At 38.9% G+C, this 16,450-nt stretch overlaps 1 long non-coding RNA gene across 1 annotated transcript; it reads right to left on the minus strand.

The window, feature by feature from the left end:
• Nucleotides 1-1,695: 1,695 nt before the first annotated feature.
• Nucleotides 1,696-7,769, minus strand: LOC121105621. The gene is made up of 2 exons (XR_005838230.1): nucleotides 7,232-7,769; nucleotides 1,696-2,148 (listed from the first exon to the last, which is right to left on the minus strand). It is a non-coding gene; the product is annotated as an uncharacterized LOC121105621 (long non-coding RNA).
• Between the last annotated feature and the right edge of the window lie 8,681 nt (nucleotides 7,770-16,450).

Raw genomic sequence — 16,450 nt, forward strand, 5'->3', positions numbered from 1 at the left:
GATTGAGCAGTTTCTTAATAACTTTGTGTACACTATTATTTTTGAATATTGGAAGAATAAGTTCACCACAGTGATATGGTGGGGGTGGTAGGGTGGGGGGTGGAATTCTAAAATGTAAGTTCCTCTGTAAAGACTTTTTTTTTTTAAGATTTATTTATTTATTTTAGAGAGAGCACACATGCAAGCCTGGGGAAGGGCAAAGGGAGAAGGAGAGAGAAAATCCCCAAGCAGACTCCCCACTCAGCATGGAGCCCAATGTGGGTCTCAATCTTACAACCCTGAGATCATGACCTGAGCTGAAATCAAGAGTCAGCCACTCAACCGACGGAGCCACCTAGGTGCTCTTGTAAAGCTTCTTAACACTCAAAACTGCCTTTCTGCCATCACTCTACTTACCTCTCTTCAAATCACACTGCATCACTCTTACATATCTGCATTTCCTACCACTGGGAATAACTTGAGGGTAGACTTGTATCTTACTCATCTGTCTCCAAAGTCTCTCACATGGTCTTTCACCTAGTAACGATTCAATAAATATTAATTTATTCACTGAATGAAGATCCACACACATGAATCAATTGCTAAAGAAGAGTGAATTCATACCTAAAGTGCTACACTGTAAATTTTAGACTATAAGTAACAGAGGATCAGAAAAATAAATGTGATCACGATAAGCAGCAGTAGCTAAAGAAGGCCTTGTTGAGATGTTGGGATTCAAAATAAATGTTTAAATCGGGATGGGTATTGGAGTAGATTTTCATAGGCAGAGAAAGAGAAGCATGATAGCTATGTCAAGGCTTTTCAGAAGCTCATATAGATAAGTAACAAAAATTTGGAAAGTTCAGGTCAAGCTATGTTAAGAAGGATGGGGGAACATCACTTTTAGGCATCCCACAGACTGTAACTGATTTTTACATACATTTGTATCACGTAACTTTTGTTGTATAACAATCTCAAAACCTGGTGACATAGAAAGAAAAACCATGTATTTAATTCATGATTTTGCAGGTTGGGAATTTGGGCTGGGCTCATCTGGACAGTTCTTTTGATTATGTTGGCTGGGCTCATCCATACATGTGTAGTTAGCTTCTGGGAGTCGGCTGCTTGTCAACTGCAGCAATATGGGTGGATGGGTCAGGCATTTCTCATCATCCAGAAGGCTAGTTCAGGCTTCTATTACTTGGTGGCTAAGTTCCAAAAGGGGAAGGAGAGGGCAAGATTCAACATGCAAGAACTTTTCAAACCTCCACTCGCGCCATGTTTGCTGATGTTTAATTGACCACAGTTTATCATGTGGTCGATTTCAGATTTAAGAAGTGGAGAAATTGGGTGATGGGCATCAAGGAGGGCACTTGTTATAAGGAGCACTGGGTGTTATATGTAAGTGATGAATCACTAAGTTCTACTCTTGAAACCAATATTACACTATATGTTAACTAACTAGAATTTAAATAAAAATTTGAAAGAAAAAAAATAAAAATAAAAAGTGGAAAAATAGACTCTACCTTTTGGTAGAAGGAGTTGCAAAGTCACGTTGAAAAGTGACACACATGCAGGAATGGGAAGAATTATTGAGGCTCTTTTAAAACAATCTACATCAACATTATCTCTAAAATTCAAAATAACCATCAAGGTAGATACACATATTCTCATTTTAGAGAAGCTTTTTAAAAAATGAAGTTCAGAAAGTTTGAATGACTTGCAAATATTACACATTGGCAGAGCATGGGTTAGAACCCAGCTTTGTCAAGTCCAAATCTTTATTTCTACTACACGAGGCATCTTCCTGGAGAATTGTTAGTTGCCAGTTGTCGGGAGCTATCGAAGATCCTTGATTCTGATGAACACTTGGTGAAAGCTGTGTTCCACGAAGATGGCTTTGCGTGCTGGGGGGCTGGGAGAGGACGAGACTGCGGGGAGATTTCTCTGTGTGGTGGAGACCAGAACCATGCATGGGATTTCAGGCATGGCCACAGGCATCTTCTAGTAACCAGGGAACACAGCTAAATGTTCAGGACCCTGCATGCAGCTGTTTTCTACCTTCATAGCAGAAAAAGTCCTAGTATATTTCCACAGCAAATAGTTTTCTTCTTACAGCTACTTGATGGGGTCAGGTTCAGAAACTGAAGTTCATAGAGTTCTCAAGACCTTGTATTGTGGTAAAATAAAAACCACCATAAATAATAAAAACCAGCACTTCATTAAAAATAAGTTTTTATTACAGTCATCCAACCCACTCCAAAATATGCTGAATAAATGTTTATTGCATCTATTTGAAATCGAACAAAATGTCAATTTCTTTCAGTGAACAAAGGTGTCCTATCACAGAATCCACTTTTATAGGAAGAATTAAGTTTAATATCCGATTGGCCCCTGAAGACCTTGTTTCATTAATGAGCACACACTGCTTATTGCATCTCAGTACTCGGGTCTGAACAAATCATGAAATGTAAATATCTCATAATTCCATAAAATGAATAGTTACTTCCCTAGTGGATTGAGTTTTCAAAAAGATTTGTGGAAACTAGCCATCGATCTTCATTTCCTGTTTCCTCTGCGTAGCCAACATTTCCTATTTCAGGAAATATTTTTGTTCCGAAGCATAGAACATTTTGTTGTCAGTTTCTTTCTCACCCTGGTTCTTTGAGGTAATGGCTCAGCTCCTATCACTGTCTACCACACACACTCTAATTATGAAACACATGCATAAGTCATAGAGGTTTCAGTTCATTTTATTTTCAGAGGGGCTAATCTCAGTCTCCATCCAATGTATCTCAGAGAGTTACTCAGTCAAGGGTAGAAAATGCAAAGCACTGTAAGAGTAGGATTGGAAGTTCGGCTCCCTATTCCACAGTTTCTTAACTACGTGGCCTTGAGGAAGGTGTCACTTTTTAGGGCCTTCGGTATCTATTTGTGAAATGGGGATAATAATAAAAATAATAATAATTTAAAAATAATAATACCTGAAAAGGCTAACTTGGATATCTCAGAGACAGAGACAGAGCGATCCTCTGAGTCCACTGAATCCATTAAGACCATAGGGAAAAAAAAACCAAACCCAAAAACAAAAACAAAACAAAACAAAACAAAACACCAAAGCAGTTTCCCAAGAAACAGTATTGCCGGTAATACCAAACTTGGCTTTCGGAGGGAGTGTTTCCCTGAGTAGCAAGTAATGGAGGCACTAATTTCAGAGGTGAATACACTGTAACCAGCAAATGCAACTTCTATTCTCCCTGGGGTCAGGACAGCCCAGGATTTGGAACAAATGCATTTTAAAAGGATGGTATTAGCCTTTCGGCACTTGATCTCCTATTCTGTCAGCTGCAGAAACAATCGATGATAGGAAGACGCTCATGGCTGGGATTCCTAAGACCTGGCTTCTAGCCCTATTTTTCTACTTCCTGCTTCGATGATCTTGGGTGAACTTCTTCCTTCTCTGAGGCTCCGTTTTATCATCTCTAAAGTTAGAAGACAAAATTGTACCGTCTGAGTATACTTTATTAAGCAGCGTGTTGCCTGCCATTGCAAAAGAATTGGTAGGCTAATTGCACCTTTTCAAGCTAAGTTAGTTCCAAGCTCTCCCTTCTGGGATGTTACATGATCCATATGCAGTTCCGATTATTCTAGCGTCAGCTCTCAGTAGAACTGTGAAGTGGGGGGTTTCTAAGTATTGTCATTTTCACCCTCTCTTTAAGTGTCCTCCACAAACTACACAGCTCCACTTCTGGTTTACTTCAGCTGTCATTTCCTCAAATGACATTTCCTCAACATGCAGGGATAAGATAAGCGAGCTGGTGGTAGTGACGACTCCACGCTGGATGAAAAGTGAACTACAATAAGCCCTGTCCTTAATCCCAAATGCGGATGACAAATTGTCAGGCAGAAAATGGATATGAAAATGCTAATGAATGAGTAATTAAATAGTATGCATCTTTATTATGGTCTCGAGAGCAATAAACTATTACCACTTTTACCGTCAATAATTAACCAAAATGATAAATAATTATGATGACAAAGACCATGATGATGACAATGACGATGAGTATAATGAATTGTCATGTTCAGAAAGAAAGTCCACTGGAAGTACTGGGTGTTTCAGATTCTCTGAAACTCAAATGATTTATTTCCACTATAGAAAGGTTACTAAATCCATAAAATTTTGTTAAACAGCTTTGACTGATAAAACTTGACACAGCAAGATGATGATGTGTGCCTTGGTTTAAAATGCTCATTTTTATTCTTCCTTTTACTCGTCAGCAACCAAACGGAGTCTCCTGCCTTCAGAGCATAAGACTTCTGGTAGGCTCTGAGTCTTCTAGAAAATTGATTTTCCTGGGCACATTGCTGCTAGTGCCTCATGCTGATGAATGACTCTGCTAGCGAAACACAATTTCTCCTAAATCAACAAATAGTTGTTATAAAGGCTCTAAGTCTTACTCTATTCCTACAACAAAAGCTTCCATCTCCTGCTCATTAATCCTTGTACGTGAGCTTCAAACGATGGGGCAAATTCCAATAAACCCTCTTCTTTTCTTAATTCTTTTCTAGTTATTTCCTAATATTCTGAGGAGGAGACTTGATTCCAAGGAAAGAATGGTGGGGTTCAATGTGGGTCAGCATATTTCGAAAGGGCTACGATCATTCAAGTGTCAGCGGAAATGTCCTCCCATTAGGTTTATGTCGTCCATCACCTTATTGAATTATATCTGATGAAGGAAGGGAGGGAAGAAATGGGGAAGGGAAGGAGCAAGGAAGAAAAGGGGAAAAAGGGGGAAGATTACCACTCAGGGGGCACACCTCGTGATTGCTGGGTTTGGAGCTGCATAACGATGAGTCATTCTTGCAGGATCCAGAGGAGGAAAGTGTTTCTTTGTACTCTTCTCTCGGTTGTGATCATACCAATGTTTCACTAATTTGAGGTTATATTACAGGAGACTCATCATAATTATTATTACATTATTATAACCAGTCCTAAGAATTAAGCTTCGGTGTGTCTACTCAATATTTACTCCCAGCATTTTTTCAGCAGTCAACCTGGTATTTCCCACTCCTGCACTACTACTTTTGTGTAGGCAAGAAATTCTACGGAGTGTGAGGGCTCTGCAGAGAGCCTTCTGTTAACAATGGTGTAACACTGTCCTGGCAGGCTTCGGGTCTCAATTCGCAATACATTTATCATCTTTCTCCACGGGGTGCTAGCTACGACAGCATTACTATCTCCATTCATTAGGACCATGAGCTATTACATTCTTGTTTTGTTTTGTTTTGCTTTGTTTTTTTAGGTAAGCTCTCTGCCCAATGTGGGGCTCGAACTCATGACCCTGAGATCAAGAGCCGCATGCTCTACCCACTGAGCCAGCCAGGAGCCCCGTTTTGTTGTTGTTGTTGTTGTTGTTGTTGTTGTTGTTGTTGTTGTTGTTGTTGTTTTTAGGACCATGAGCTTTTAAATAGTAAGGGAGTATTGTTACCTGCCTGACAGTCTTTTTAATGAACCAAAGAAACTATATTTCTTCCTAAAATATTTGACAATTGTTAATGGAGGCCACGTATTAACTGAACTATAATTTTTACTTTTTTTCCCAGGGGCTGCTTTACAAATAGGCAGACCCAATTTCTCTACATTTCTCTGTGCCCCCATAGTGTGTCAACATTTAGAAGTGACTGATGGCAGGGTCCACTGCTTCTCTGTTCCCAATTTTTCCCCAAGGAAAATCCTAGGCTTCATTATAGAAAACCCCACAATATTATCTCTTTTCTCTAGGATCAGGGCTGCAATGCTTTCAATTCATTATGTACAACTCTGAGGTGTCCCAACAAGAGATCCACCCAGGAATCTTCCCTTTGGGCCCATCAGCCAGGAAGAAGGACGCCTGAGGGCTCCTCAGGTGAGCAGTTGTGATTTGAATTACAATAATGAGAATAATATGCTTGAGGACAGGGAACAATCAAGAGGACACAGTGTCTGCAGCTCCCCACTCTAATACTGCCTTCCCTGAAGCCTTAGGACAGAAGAGGAAACAGAAGCCTAAGTCTGTCTTTAAGGTCTATGTTCTATGGTGCTTCTGCTTCAGAGCGGTCAGAAGAAAGGCCAGAAAGTAACTAGTGATGCGTAGTGAATGTGAATCTCGCTTATTTTGTGCTCTTACCCACAAAAATAACCAGGCAAAGATGGGGACAATGGGTATCATGATCTGAAACAGGAACTTCTGAATACTCTTTCTCTTAAAGGGCTACAGTACAGTGATAATGCCTCAGCATTTAGTGACCAACATCAACCATCAGATTATTAAATTTCTTCTGAAACATCAAATGTCAAGAAAACAAATGCGCACAGATCATCAAAAGTATATACACAGTGTAATCTGTAGGAACCCTGGAATTTCATGCATAGCATGTTCTGTTCAAGGAACCATTTTTTTGTTTTGGGGTTTTTTTTAAAGATTTTTTAAATGTATGTATCAGAGAGAGCACAAGCAGAAGGACCGGCAGGCAGAGGGAGAAGCAGGCTCCCCACTGAGCAAGGAGCCTGATGTGAGGCTCAGTCCCCGGACTCTGGGATCATGACCTGAGCCAACGGCAGACCCTTAACTGACAGAGCCACCCAGGCGCCCCAGAACCATTTTTTTTTCAAATTTATTTAAAAATCTACCTTTCACTTAAGTACCGAGACAAATATTTTTTCTTCTGGCACTAAACTCACGAAATTATAGGTCCCAGTGGAAATATATTAAACAGGTACACGCACAAACACATGCAGACACACACACACATACACACACATTCACACACAGACACTGGAAAACAATGAGATATTCTCAGAACCTGAGGAATCATTGAAAGCTGGAAAGTAGATATTAAGTCTCAGAGGGGAGACAGAGTCTCAGAAGAAAGCTGCACTCAAAGTTACGTTTGAGAACTTTATGCTACCAGAAAGGGAGGACCAACACTAAAGGTGGTCCACATCTGGAAACAGAAGAACCCATAAGCAGGCAGGGACTTAAGAGAAGCTACTAAAGTAATTAGATGGCTCTCTCTGCACACTTTTCTAGACAGTCCAATTCCTGTACTATAGACACCTGCTTCCTCTTTTAAGCCGTATGACAGAAGCAATTCAAAATCATGGGGAAATTGTTGAAATTAGAAACCCAAAGACCAAGTGTTTTAGTCTATTCAGGCAGCTGTAACCAAGTACTATAGACTGAGTGGATTCGAAACAACAGAAACTTACTTCTCCTAGGTCTGGAGGCTAGAAGTCTGAGGTCCGGGTGCCAGCATGGTCAAATTCTGGGGAGGGTGCTCTTCCGAGTCTAGACGGCTAACCCCTCACTCAATACTCACATGGCCAAGAGCAGAGAAAGGGAGTAAGCTGTCTTGGACTCTTAAAAGGGGAACAAGCCCACTCATAAAGGCTCCACCCTTATGACCTCATCTCCCCATAGTTGCCTCACAAAGGTGCTACCTCCTATTATCATCATAATGGGGGGTTGGGGGGTAAGGTCTCACCAGATGAATTGTGGGGGTATAGAAACATTCGGTCCATCACACCACACCACCGTCATTTCCTGCTGGAGTTAACATAGTTGTTTCCTAATTGGTCTCCTTGCTCCCATACTTGTCCCCCCAAAAACCTATTCTTAACAGAGGACCATGAGAGATTCATTTGTAATACAAATCAGATTATGCCTCTCCCCTGTTCAAAACACCCCACTGGCTGATTGTCACACATGACAACAGTCCCGATGACCTTGAGTACTCTGTATAATCTGTCCAAGTTCAAGTCTCACACCCTCTTTTCATTCTCTTCTTCCTCAATAGGCTCCAGTCACAGTGACTTCCTTGTTGTTGCACACTTCCCCTCAGTGCATTTGCATCTGATCTTTCCTCAAGTACACTGTGCCCACACTCTCACTTGACTGAAGCCTCTGTTCAGTTGTCACTTCCTCCAAGAGGCCTTTCTAATCACTCTATCTAAAGTAGTACTTCCCTCACTTTCCATTCTCTATTTTTGTTTTTCTTTTAGCACTCATTAATATGTAACAGGCACTTATAACACAATCCCATAACAATATGCATGCAATACATAGCTGTTGAATACCGATCGAATGAACGAATAGTACAAAAACTAGCACAAAAAAACAAAGCAGAAGAGTGAATTAGTGAACTGAGGGCCAACCTGCAAAAATTTACCAGAAGAGAGTAGGAGAGTATGAAGAAAGAAACAGATCCAATGTCAAAGACATCTTAAGGGAAATGTAAAATAAATATTTACATTTCAACATCTTTAAAATCAAAGTTCCAGAGGGCATGAATAGAGGGAGTGGAGTGAGATAATATTTCAGGAAAAATAATGAGGTAACTAGAATTTCCCACAAATGAAGAAAGACTTAAAATACAAAAAACATAAAAAATCATAAGCCCACATAAAGACACATTGTGGTGCTATTTGAGAAATGTTAATACCTAGGAATGAATCTAAGCAGAAGAATGACAAATCTTTATAGAAAAAACTACAGAAATTCACTACATAATATCAGTGTACACCTGCATAAATTGAGAGCTATACCATGGTCTTGAAAAGGTATATTCACACTTCATTATTTCTTTTCCTCTGCTTAATGTGGATTTGATTTTCTCTTCTTTTCAGTTTCCTAAAGGTACAAGCTTAGCTTATTGATTTGAGGTTTTTCTTCCTATCGGATAGCATTCAATGCTAAATTTCCCTCTAAGCACTGCTTTGCTCCACCCCACACATTCTGAAAAGTTGTACCTTCAGTCTTGTTTAGTTCAAAATCCTTGTTAATTTCTTGAGGCTTCTTATCTGATTCAGGTGTTATTTAGAAGCTTGTTGTTTTATTTGCAAGTAATTTGGGATTTTACAGATTTCACTTTAATTCCATGTTCTTAGAGCATATGTTACATGGTTTCTACACTTATAACTTTGTTAAGGTGTGTTTTATGGCCCAGAACGTGTTATGTAAATGGTAAATACTCCAGGTGAGCTAGAGAAGGATGTGTTTTCTGCTTTTGTTGGATGAAGTAGTCTATAGATATCATTTAGACCCACTGGATGAATGGGGCTATTCAGTTTAACTATGTCCTTGTTAGATCTGTCAATTATTGATAGTGGGGTGTTGACGTATCCAACTGTAACAGTGAATTCACCTATTTCTCCACGTGGATCTCTTAGTTTTTGCCTAATGTAGTTTGCTACCATGTTGTTAGGTGTAAATGCAGTGAGGATTGTTATCTTCTTGGAGAACTGACTCTTTTATCATTATGCAATGACCATCTTTATCCTTGATAACTTTCTTCCCAGCTTTATTGAGACATAATTGACATATAATATTGTGTAAGTTTAAGGTATACAACTTGTTGATTTCATGCACTTATATATGTAATATGATTACCACCTTAACATTGGCTAACACCTCAATCACATTGCATAATTACTTTTTTTTTTTTTTTTGAGGTGAGAACATTTAATATCTACTGTCTTGGCAACTTCCAGGTATATAATAGAATATTGTTAACAAGAATCACAATGCTATGCATAAGAGCCCCAGAAGTTATTCATCTTCTGACTGGAAAATTGTACCCTTGCAGTACTATCTCCTCACCTCCCAGCCCCTGAAAAACCATCATTCTCTTCTCTGTTTCTACAAGTCTGGCTTTTATAGATTTCACACAGAAAGGATATCATACAGTATATGTCATTCTCTGACTTATTTCACCTAGTATAATGCCTTCAGGGTCCACCCATGTCGTCACAAATGGCAGGATTGCCTTCCTTTTTGTGGCTGAATAATATTCCACTGTGTGTGTGTGTGTGTGTGTGTGTGTGTGTGTCTGTGTGATATCTTTTTTTTCCTTTCTCTCTGTTTTTAGATTTTACCTAAATTCAAGTTAGTTAACATATAGTGTATTATTAGTTTCAAGGGTAGTTTTTAGTGATTCGTCAGTTGCATATCACACCCAGTGCTCATTACAAGTGTCCTCCTTAATGCCCACCACCTAGTGACACCATGCCCCCACCCACCTTCCCTCCAGCAGCCCTCAGTTTGTTCCTTAGTGTTAAGAGTCTCCTACGGTTTGCCGCCCTCTCTTTCTTTATCTTATTTTACTTACCCATTCATCCACTGACAGGCATAACTTGGTTCTTGTGAATAATGCTGTAATAAACACGGAAGTGCAGATTATCTCTTTGAAGTCCTGATTTCATTTCCTTGATATATATATACCCAGAAGTGAGATTGCTGGATCATCAGGTAGCTCTATTTTCAATTTTTTGAGGGACTGCCATACTGTTAGTAGCTGTAACAATTTACATCCCTGCCAACGGTGCGCAAAGTTTTCCTTTTCTCTAAATCCTCACCAACACTTGTTATCTCTTGTCTCTGATGACAGCCATTCTAACAGGTGTGAAGTGATAGTTCATCGTAGTTTTGATTTTTATTTCCTTGATGATTAATGAGGTGAAACATCTTTTCATGTACCTACTGGACATTTATATGTATTTGGAAAAATGATTATTCAGTTCTTCTGACCATTTTTTAATTGGGTTTTTCTTTTCTTTTCTTTTTTTTTTTTTTTTTGCTATTGTGTTGTATGAGTTCTTTATATATTTTGGATATTAATTCTTTATCATATATATGCTTTGAAATTATTTTCTCCCATTCCCTAGGTCGCCTTTTCATCTTGTTAATTGTTTCTTTTGCTGTGCACGGTTGAACGTCTGCCTTCGGCTCAGGGCGTGATCCCGGCGTTCTGGGATCGAGCCCCACATCAGGCTCCTCCACTATGAGCCTGCTTCTTCCTCTCCCACTCCCCCTGCTTGTGTTCCCTATCTCACTGGCTGTCTCTGTCTCTGTTGAATAAATAAATAAAATCTTTTAAAAAAAAATGTTTCTTTTGCTGTGCAGAAGGCTTTTTAGTTTGATGAAGTCCCACTTATTTAGTTTTGCCTTTGTTGCTTGTGCTTTTGGTGTCATATCCAAAAAAAATCAATGCCAAGACCAATGTCAAGGAGCTTTTTCCTTATGTTTTCTTCTAGGAGTTTTACAGTTTCAGGTCTTATGTTTGTGTTTTGAATCCATTTCAAATTCATTTTTGTGAGTGGTGTAAGATAAGGGTCTAATTTCATTTTTCTAAATGTGATTATACAGTTTTCCAACAGCAATTATTGAAGAGTTTCTTCAATAAGTGTTCTTAGCTCCTTGTCAAATATTAGTTGACTGTATATGTGGGAGTTTATTTCTAGGCTCTTAATTTTGTTCTACTGATCTATGTGTCTATCTTTATGCCGGTACCATGCTGTTTTTATTACTATAGCTTTGTAGTATAGTTGAAAATCACGAAGTATAAAGCCTGAAGGTTTGTTCTTTTTCAGGACTGCCTTGGCTATTCAGGGTTTTGGGTGGTTCTATATAAATTTTATGTTTTTTTTCTCTGTGAAAAACGGCAGTGGGATTTTGACAGAGATTGCATTGAATCTATAGATCGCTTTGGGGAATATGGACATGGTAACAATATTACTTCTTCCAATGGGGTATTTTTCTGTTCGTGTCTTCTTCAATTGCTTTGACCAGAGTCACTCCTGAGGTTACGATCAAGTTGCAACTGGGCATGTAGTCATGTGGGGAAGGAAAACTGGCTTCCAAATTCACTGACATGGTTGTTTGAAGGCCTCAGTTCCTCACCTTGTGGATGTCTCCATAGGTTTCTTGGGTGTCATTATAACATGGCAACTGGCTTCCCTCAGAACTTTCTTCAGTACAGATTATTTTTTAAGAGTACATATTTTCTTTTTCTATGATAATATATGTGGCATTTATATTGGGGCGCCTGGGTAGCGCAGTCGTTAAGCGTCTGCCTTCGGCTCAGGGCGTGATCCCGGCGTTCTGAGATAGAGTCCCACATCGGGTTTCTCCACTGGGAGCCTGCTTCTTCCTCTCCCACTCCCCTGCTGTGTTCCCTCTCTCACTGGCTGTCTCTCTGTCACATAAATAAATAAAATCTTTAAAAAAAATATATGTGGCATTTATAAATTCCCTTTGGGAATGAATAATGGTAAAAATGTATACCACATAAAGGAGTCTACCTCATGAAAATAAGTACAGCCCATCTTGCTAGGGTTAAGATGACATATTGTGAGGAAATATAGTTTGTAGCCTCTCCAATCCCTTTTTATTGCTCTCCTAACTGTGTCGCTGCCATGCAATTTGGGTAAAATCTACTTTACATGGGATCCATGGGTGAGCCGTAATTGGCCAAAGCCTACCAGTATATGATTATTTTAGTCATATGGATTGATTCAGGGGAAGGCATAGAATATCATGGAAATTGTTCAATAGTTGAGGAAGAGATGCTCCTACTTTCTGGAAATGGAGGAGAAAGTATATAGCCCTGGTTGATAATGGGAGTGATCTTGCAAGCATAAGGGGACCATCTAAGGAATTAATTGGATACCTCATAAGCAGAGTGAACTGTCTAAAAGAAATCAGGTGCTAGGCAACATCCTTGAGTTATTAGACGAAAACAATTCTGTAGCCATCTTACCTCTGGCAATAAATTTCTTATTATTTAAGCAGGCTTGAATTGAATCTTCTTTTATTTGTCATATAAATTGTACTAAATGATAGATGTGGAAATAAGAAAAATCTCTCTCACTGGAGGATATTGGGGATTGAGACTGCACCTTCCTGAAGGACCTATAGTTGCATATATGGAGTGTAAGAAACTGTTTGACTTAATGGGTTATACTGAGAGATTCAAATCCAGGCTCTATTACACTTTTACTCCTTTGTATATTACCCTATTCATTCAAAGGGGATGAATTTTGAGGTGCCAAGTACATACGGGCTGTGATGATAGAGGTGCACATGTCATCCTGTGAAATTTCATCCATTCAGGTACACACCTAATTCCCTTTCTGGAGTTTTGTAGTACAGTCTGGAGTTTGATATATACCAGTGTTTTTCAATGCTGTAAGACTGAATGCTCCTTTTTTTTCTTTACATTAAATATATAGTAGTTTCTTCCCTTACGATACTCAAATTAAATTTCCAGAAAATCTAAACCTACCTACATGCTTATTTTTTTAAAATAAATATATTGCCTCAACTGTAACAAAAATAATAAATACAAAATAATGAATTTACAATGAGATAATACATACATCAGTGGACATATACTTGGGCAAAACTGTGCCAAGAAGCTATGGCAAAATTATCAGAGTCTAATGTCACGCATCACTATGAATATGACAGCTATAAATACAGCCTGATCCAAGTGTGTTATACGATTGACTCAAATACCACAAGGGACATTATTATTGGTGATATAATCTTCCAGAGTGGTGAACAAGATTTGTAAGTTTCTAAGCAAAACAAAGTACAGTCTTCCCTTAATTTACCTGGTAGCTTACTTCCTTAAAAAAAAATCAGTGTATATTAAATATGTGGAAAAGATGTTTTATATTTGTACACAAAACAAATTCTAGATTCAGATTATTATTTTTTTAAGATTTTATTTTTAAGTCATCTCTATACCCAACATGGGGCTCAAACTCACAACCCTGAGATCAAGAGTCACATGCTCCACCAGCCGAGCCACCCAGGTGCCCCAGATTCAGATTATTAGTTTTTTTCTTTTATGCAACATGAATATCTAGGGGACAATTCAAAAGTCATAGAGGACACGAGATTTATTGGTTGGGGATATCCCATATTTTGTAGAGTATCCAGGATTCCTCATTTCTGTTCCTGAGTCACCACAAGAAAACTGGTGCTGAGACTCAGAGCAATTGAAACGCTATCCGCTGTTTAGAAGAGACTAGAGGAACCACACTCTTGGACTCTCCTATACCTAGAAACTCAGTATGGGTCGAATGATAACATAAAAACTTAGAGTAAGGAACAGTTTTTGGTGCATTTCCTCTGGACTCTGTGTGATAATAAGCACAATGTATTATCCTCCTTCCATTCTTCAAGGTTTGAGAAGTTGCACATATCTTCCCATTGGTTTTATATGATACTTATTAATTTAGCTAATGAACTTCTCTGCTTTGTACACTGTCTTGCTAAACTCCATAAAATATGGTCATAGGATACTAACCGTAACCAAACCAAGGAGGAGGAGGGTTCTGTGATATGCATGAAATAAGCTTTTAAGGACTGATGTGGATATATCTGTGACAGGAAGGCGAGGAGCCAATATCTGCACTTCGGGTATGACATTAGGAAACTCAGCCTCCAAAACCATGGAAAAGCAAATAGCGATGGCCCTCTCAGTAGGCTAAAGGAGGAGGCTACAATTTGAGTGATCAGCCACCTACCAGAGTCATGCTTTCATATCACTCTGGAGGCCTTTCTCACTTGGACATTCAGAAACATGTGCATCCAATTTCCAGCTTGAACTTGGAGTTTTTATAGTCAAATATTTCCCTGTTACTGTTGAGTGACTAAGAGCTAACTGGCATCTAACCATCTGTTTGGCTTTATTCTATCAGTATTATTCTTCTCATATGATGATTTATTAATGTTTCTACTGAATTATGAAAGCTTATTTGGCAAGTTATTACAGCAACAATTGTAACACTCTATCCCCTCCAAAGACTCATAAAGATGAGGAAAATGTTGATTACAAACAAACAAACAAACAAACAAAAAGCTTGATTTCCTAAGGATACAAAGATGTTATTTCCATTGGCCACATATAGCAATGCCACCTGCCTTAAAATGATGGCTTAATAAGTACCTACAGCAAGCTAGTACGCTATCAGAGAGCAACTGGTACAAATTCCATGAGGGAAAAACATATTTGGCTGTGCTTATTTCTGCTGTACCGAGAGCTGAAGGAGGCCTTGGAAAACACCCCTGGACCGTGATTAACTTGGTGATAGTGGAACAATCATTGCCCTGAACTACACGTTCCTTCAGTATTGCTTCTTTCAACAATTCTGACTACTAGACTCAACCTTGACCTGGGAAATGCAGGTGTCTATGCCTAAATAGCATCATCTACCCTGATTTCTTACCTAATGTCATCTAGAAATAGCTGCCATATAGTATAGTAGTGGAGAAGTACTCAGGATTACCATGTTACCATAGGTCCTCTTAGAAACAGTCTGGTTACCCCCAAAGTAGTCTATGAAAAAGTAGACATTTTTAAGAAGCTGTCTTAATAACTTCAGATAAATTTTTTCCAACCAGGTATTAATTAACCTAGGATGAATGCCTAAAGGGATCAGCAGGGTTTAAAACCAAGAGTGAGCTGGTAAACCACTGCAAGATTGCAGCTTCAAGGTGAAAGTCTGGTTAGTTCAGTTAATTAGCTTTACGATGTGAGTCATTTCTTTATGTCGTTCATTTCACAAACTGAACTGTATAACTCTAGAGGGGTCAGTGCAACCTATTATCCCTATGAAAAATCCCATTAGGTCATAAGAGAGACACACACTCAACAGTGGTTTGTACTGAGAGAAAACCATCCAAACAGAAATAACACATGAAGACTTGACTTTTCTTTCACTCCTTAACACAGAAAAATTTGATCAAAGAAAAAAAATACACTGTGGTAATGGGAGAGAAAGCAGATAAGTCTGGATAAAAGGAAAGTAGAAACATCATTTCAAATCAAGGAAGGGGAAAACTATAATTTGTAGCACTTGCTGATTTCCACTTTCCAGCAATGAACGTGACATAACTGAAGGAAGGGTTGGGCAAAGATACGCAGCAGTGCACCGTTATCGGTATTTCCACCACACAGACGCAGGAAATGTACATAACCTCAATGGCATAGATAACAGTACATATTTCTTTTTAAGCCTTTATTTATTGGACAGACAGAGAGATCACAAGTAGGCAGAGCGGCAGGCAGAGGGAGCAGCAGGAGCCCGAGGTGGGACTCGATCCCAGGGCCCTGGGATCATGACCTGAGGTGAAAGCAGACGCTTCACTGACTGAGCCACCCAGGTGGCCCAATAGTAAGATTTTTGAAGATTAATTAGGAACTTCTGAGTTTTGAGTATTTATTTTCTTTGTTTTTTAAATTATTATTTTTAATTTTTTCTAAAGTAGGCTCCACACCCAATGTGTGGGCTTGAACTCACGACCCCGAGATCAAGAGTTGCATGCTCTACTGACTGAGCCAGCCAGGCACCCCTATTTTCTTTGCTTTTGATATAATTTATTGAGTTATAAATTTACATAATTTACATTTAACAATAATGACTGTTTCATACTTGGCTTGTAAAATTATTGAAAATTTGGTAAGCACCTCTCCCAAACCCACACGAGAGAGTTTTGGCACACCACTGGTTACGGTAAATAGAGCAGGGCTAGTGAAATTAAATAAACAGTTTTGCATTTGGGTATTGAGGAGATAGGTAATCTTCCTTAGCAAGATCATTTCCTTCACTCTCAAAACTGGGCAGCCCATTCTCAATTTC

The sequence above is a fragment of the Ursus maritimus genome (genome assembly GCF_017311325.1).
Source record: "Ursus maritimus isolate PB19 chromosome X unlocalized genomic scaffold, ASM1731132v1 scaffold_X1, whole genome shotgun sequence".
NCBI lineage: Eukaryota > Metazoa > Chordata > Mammalia > Carnivora > Ursidae > Ursus > Ursus maritimus.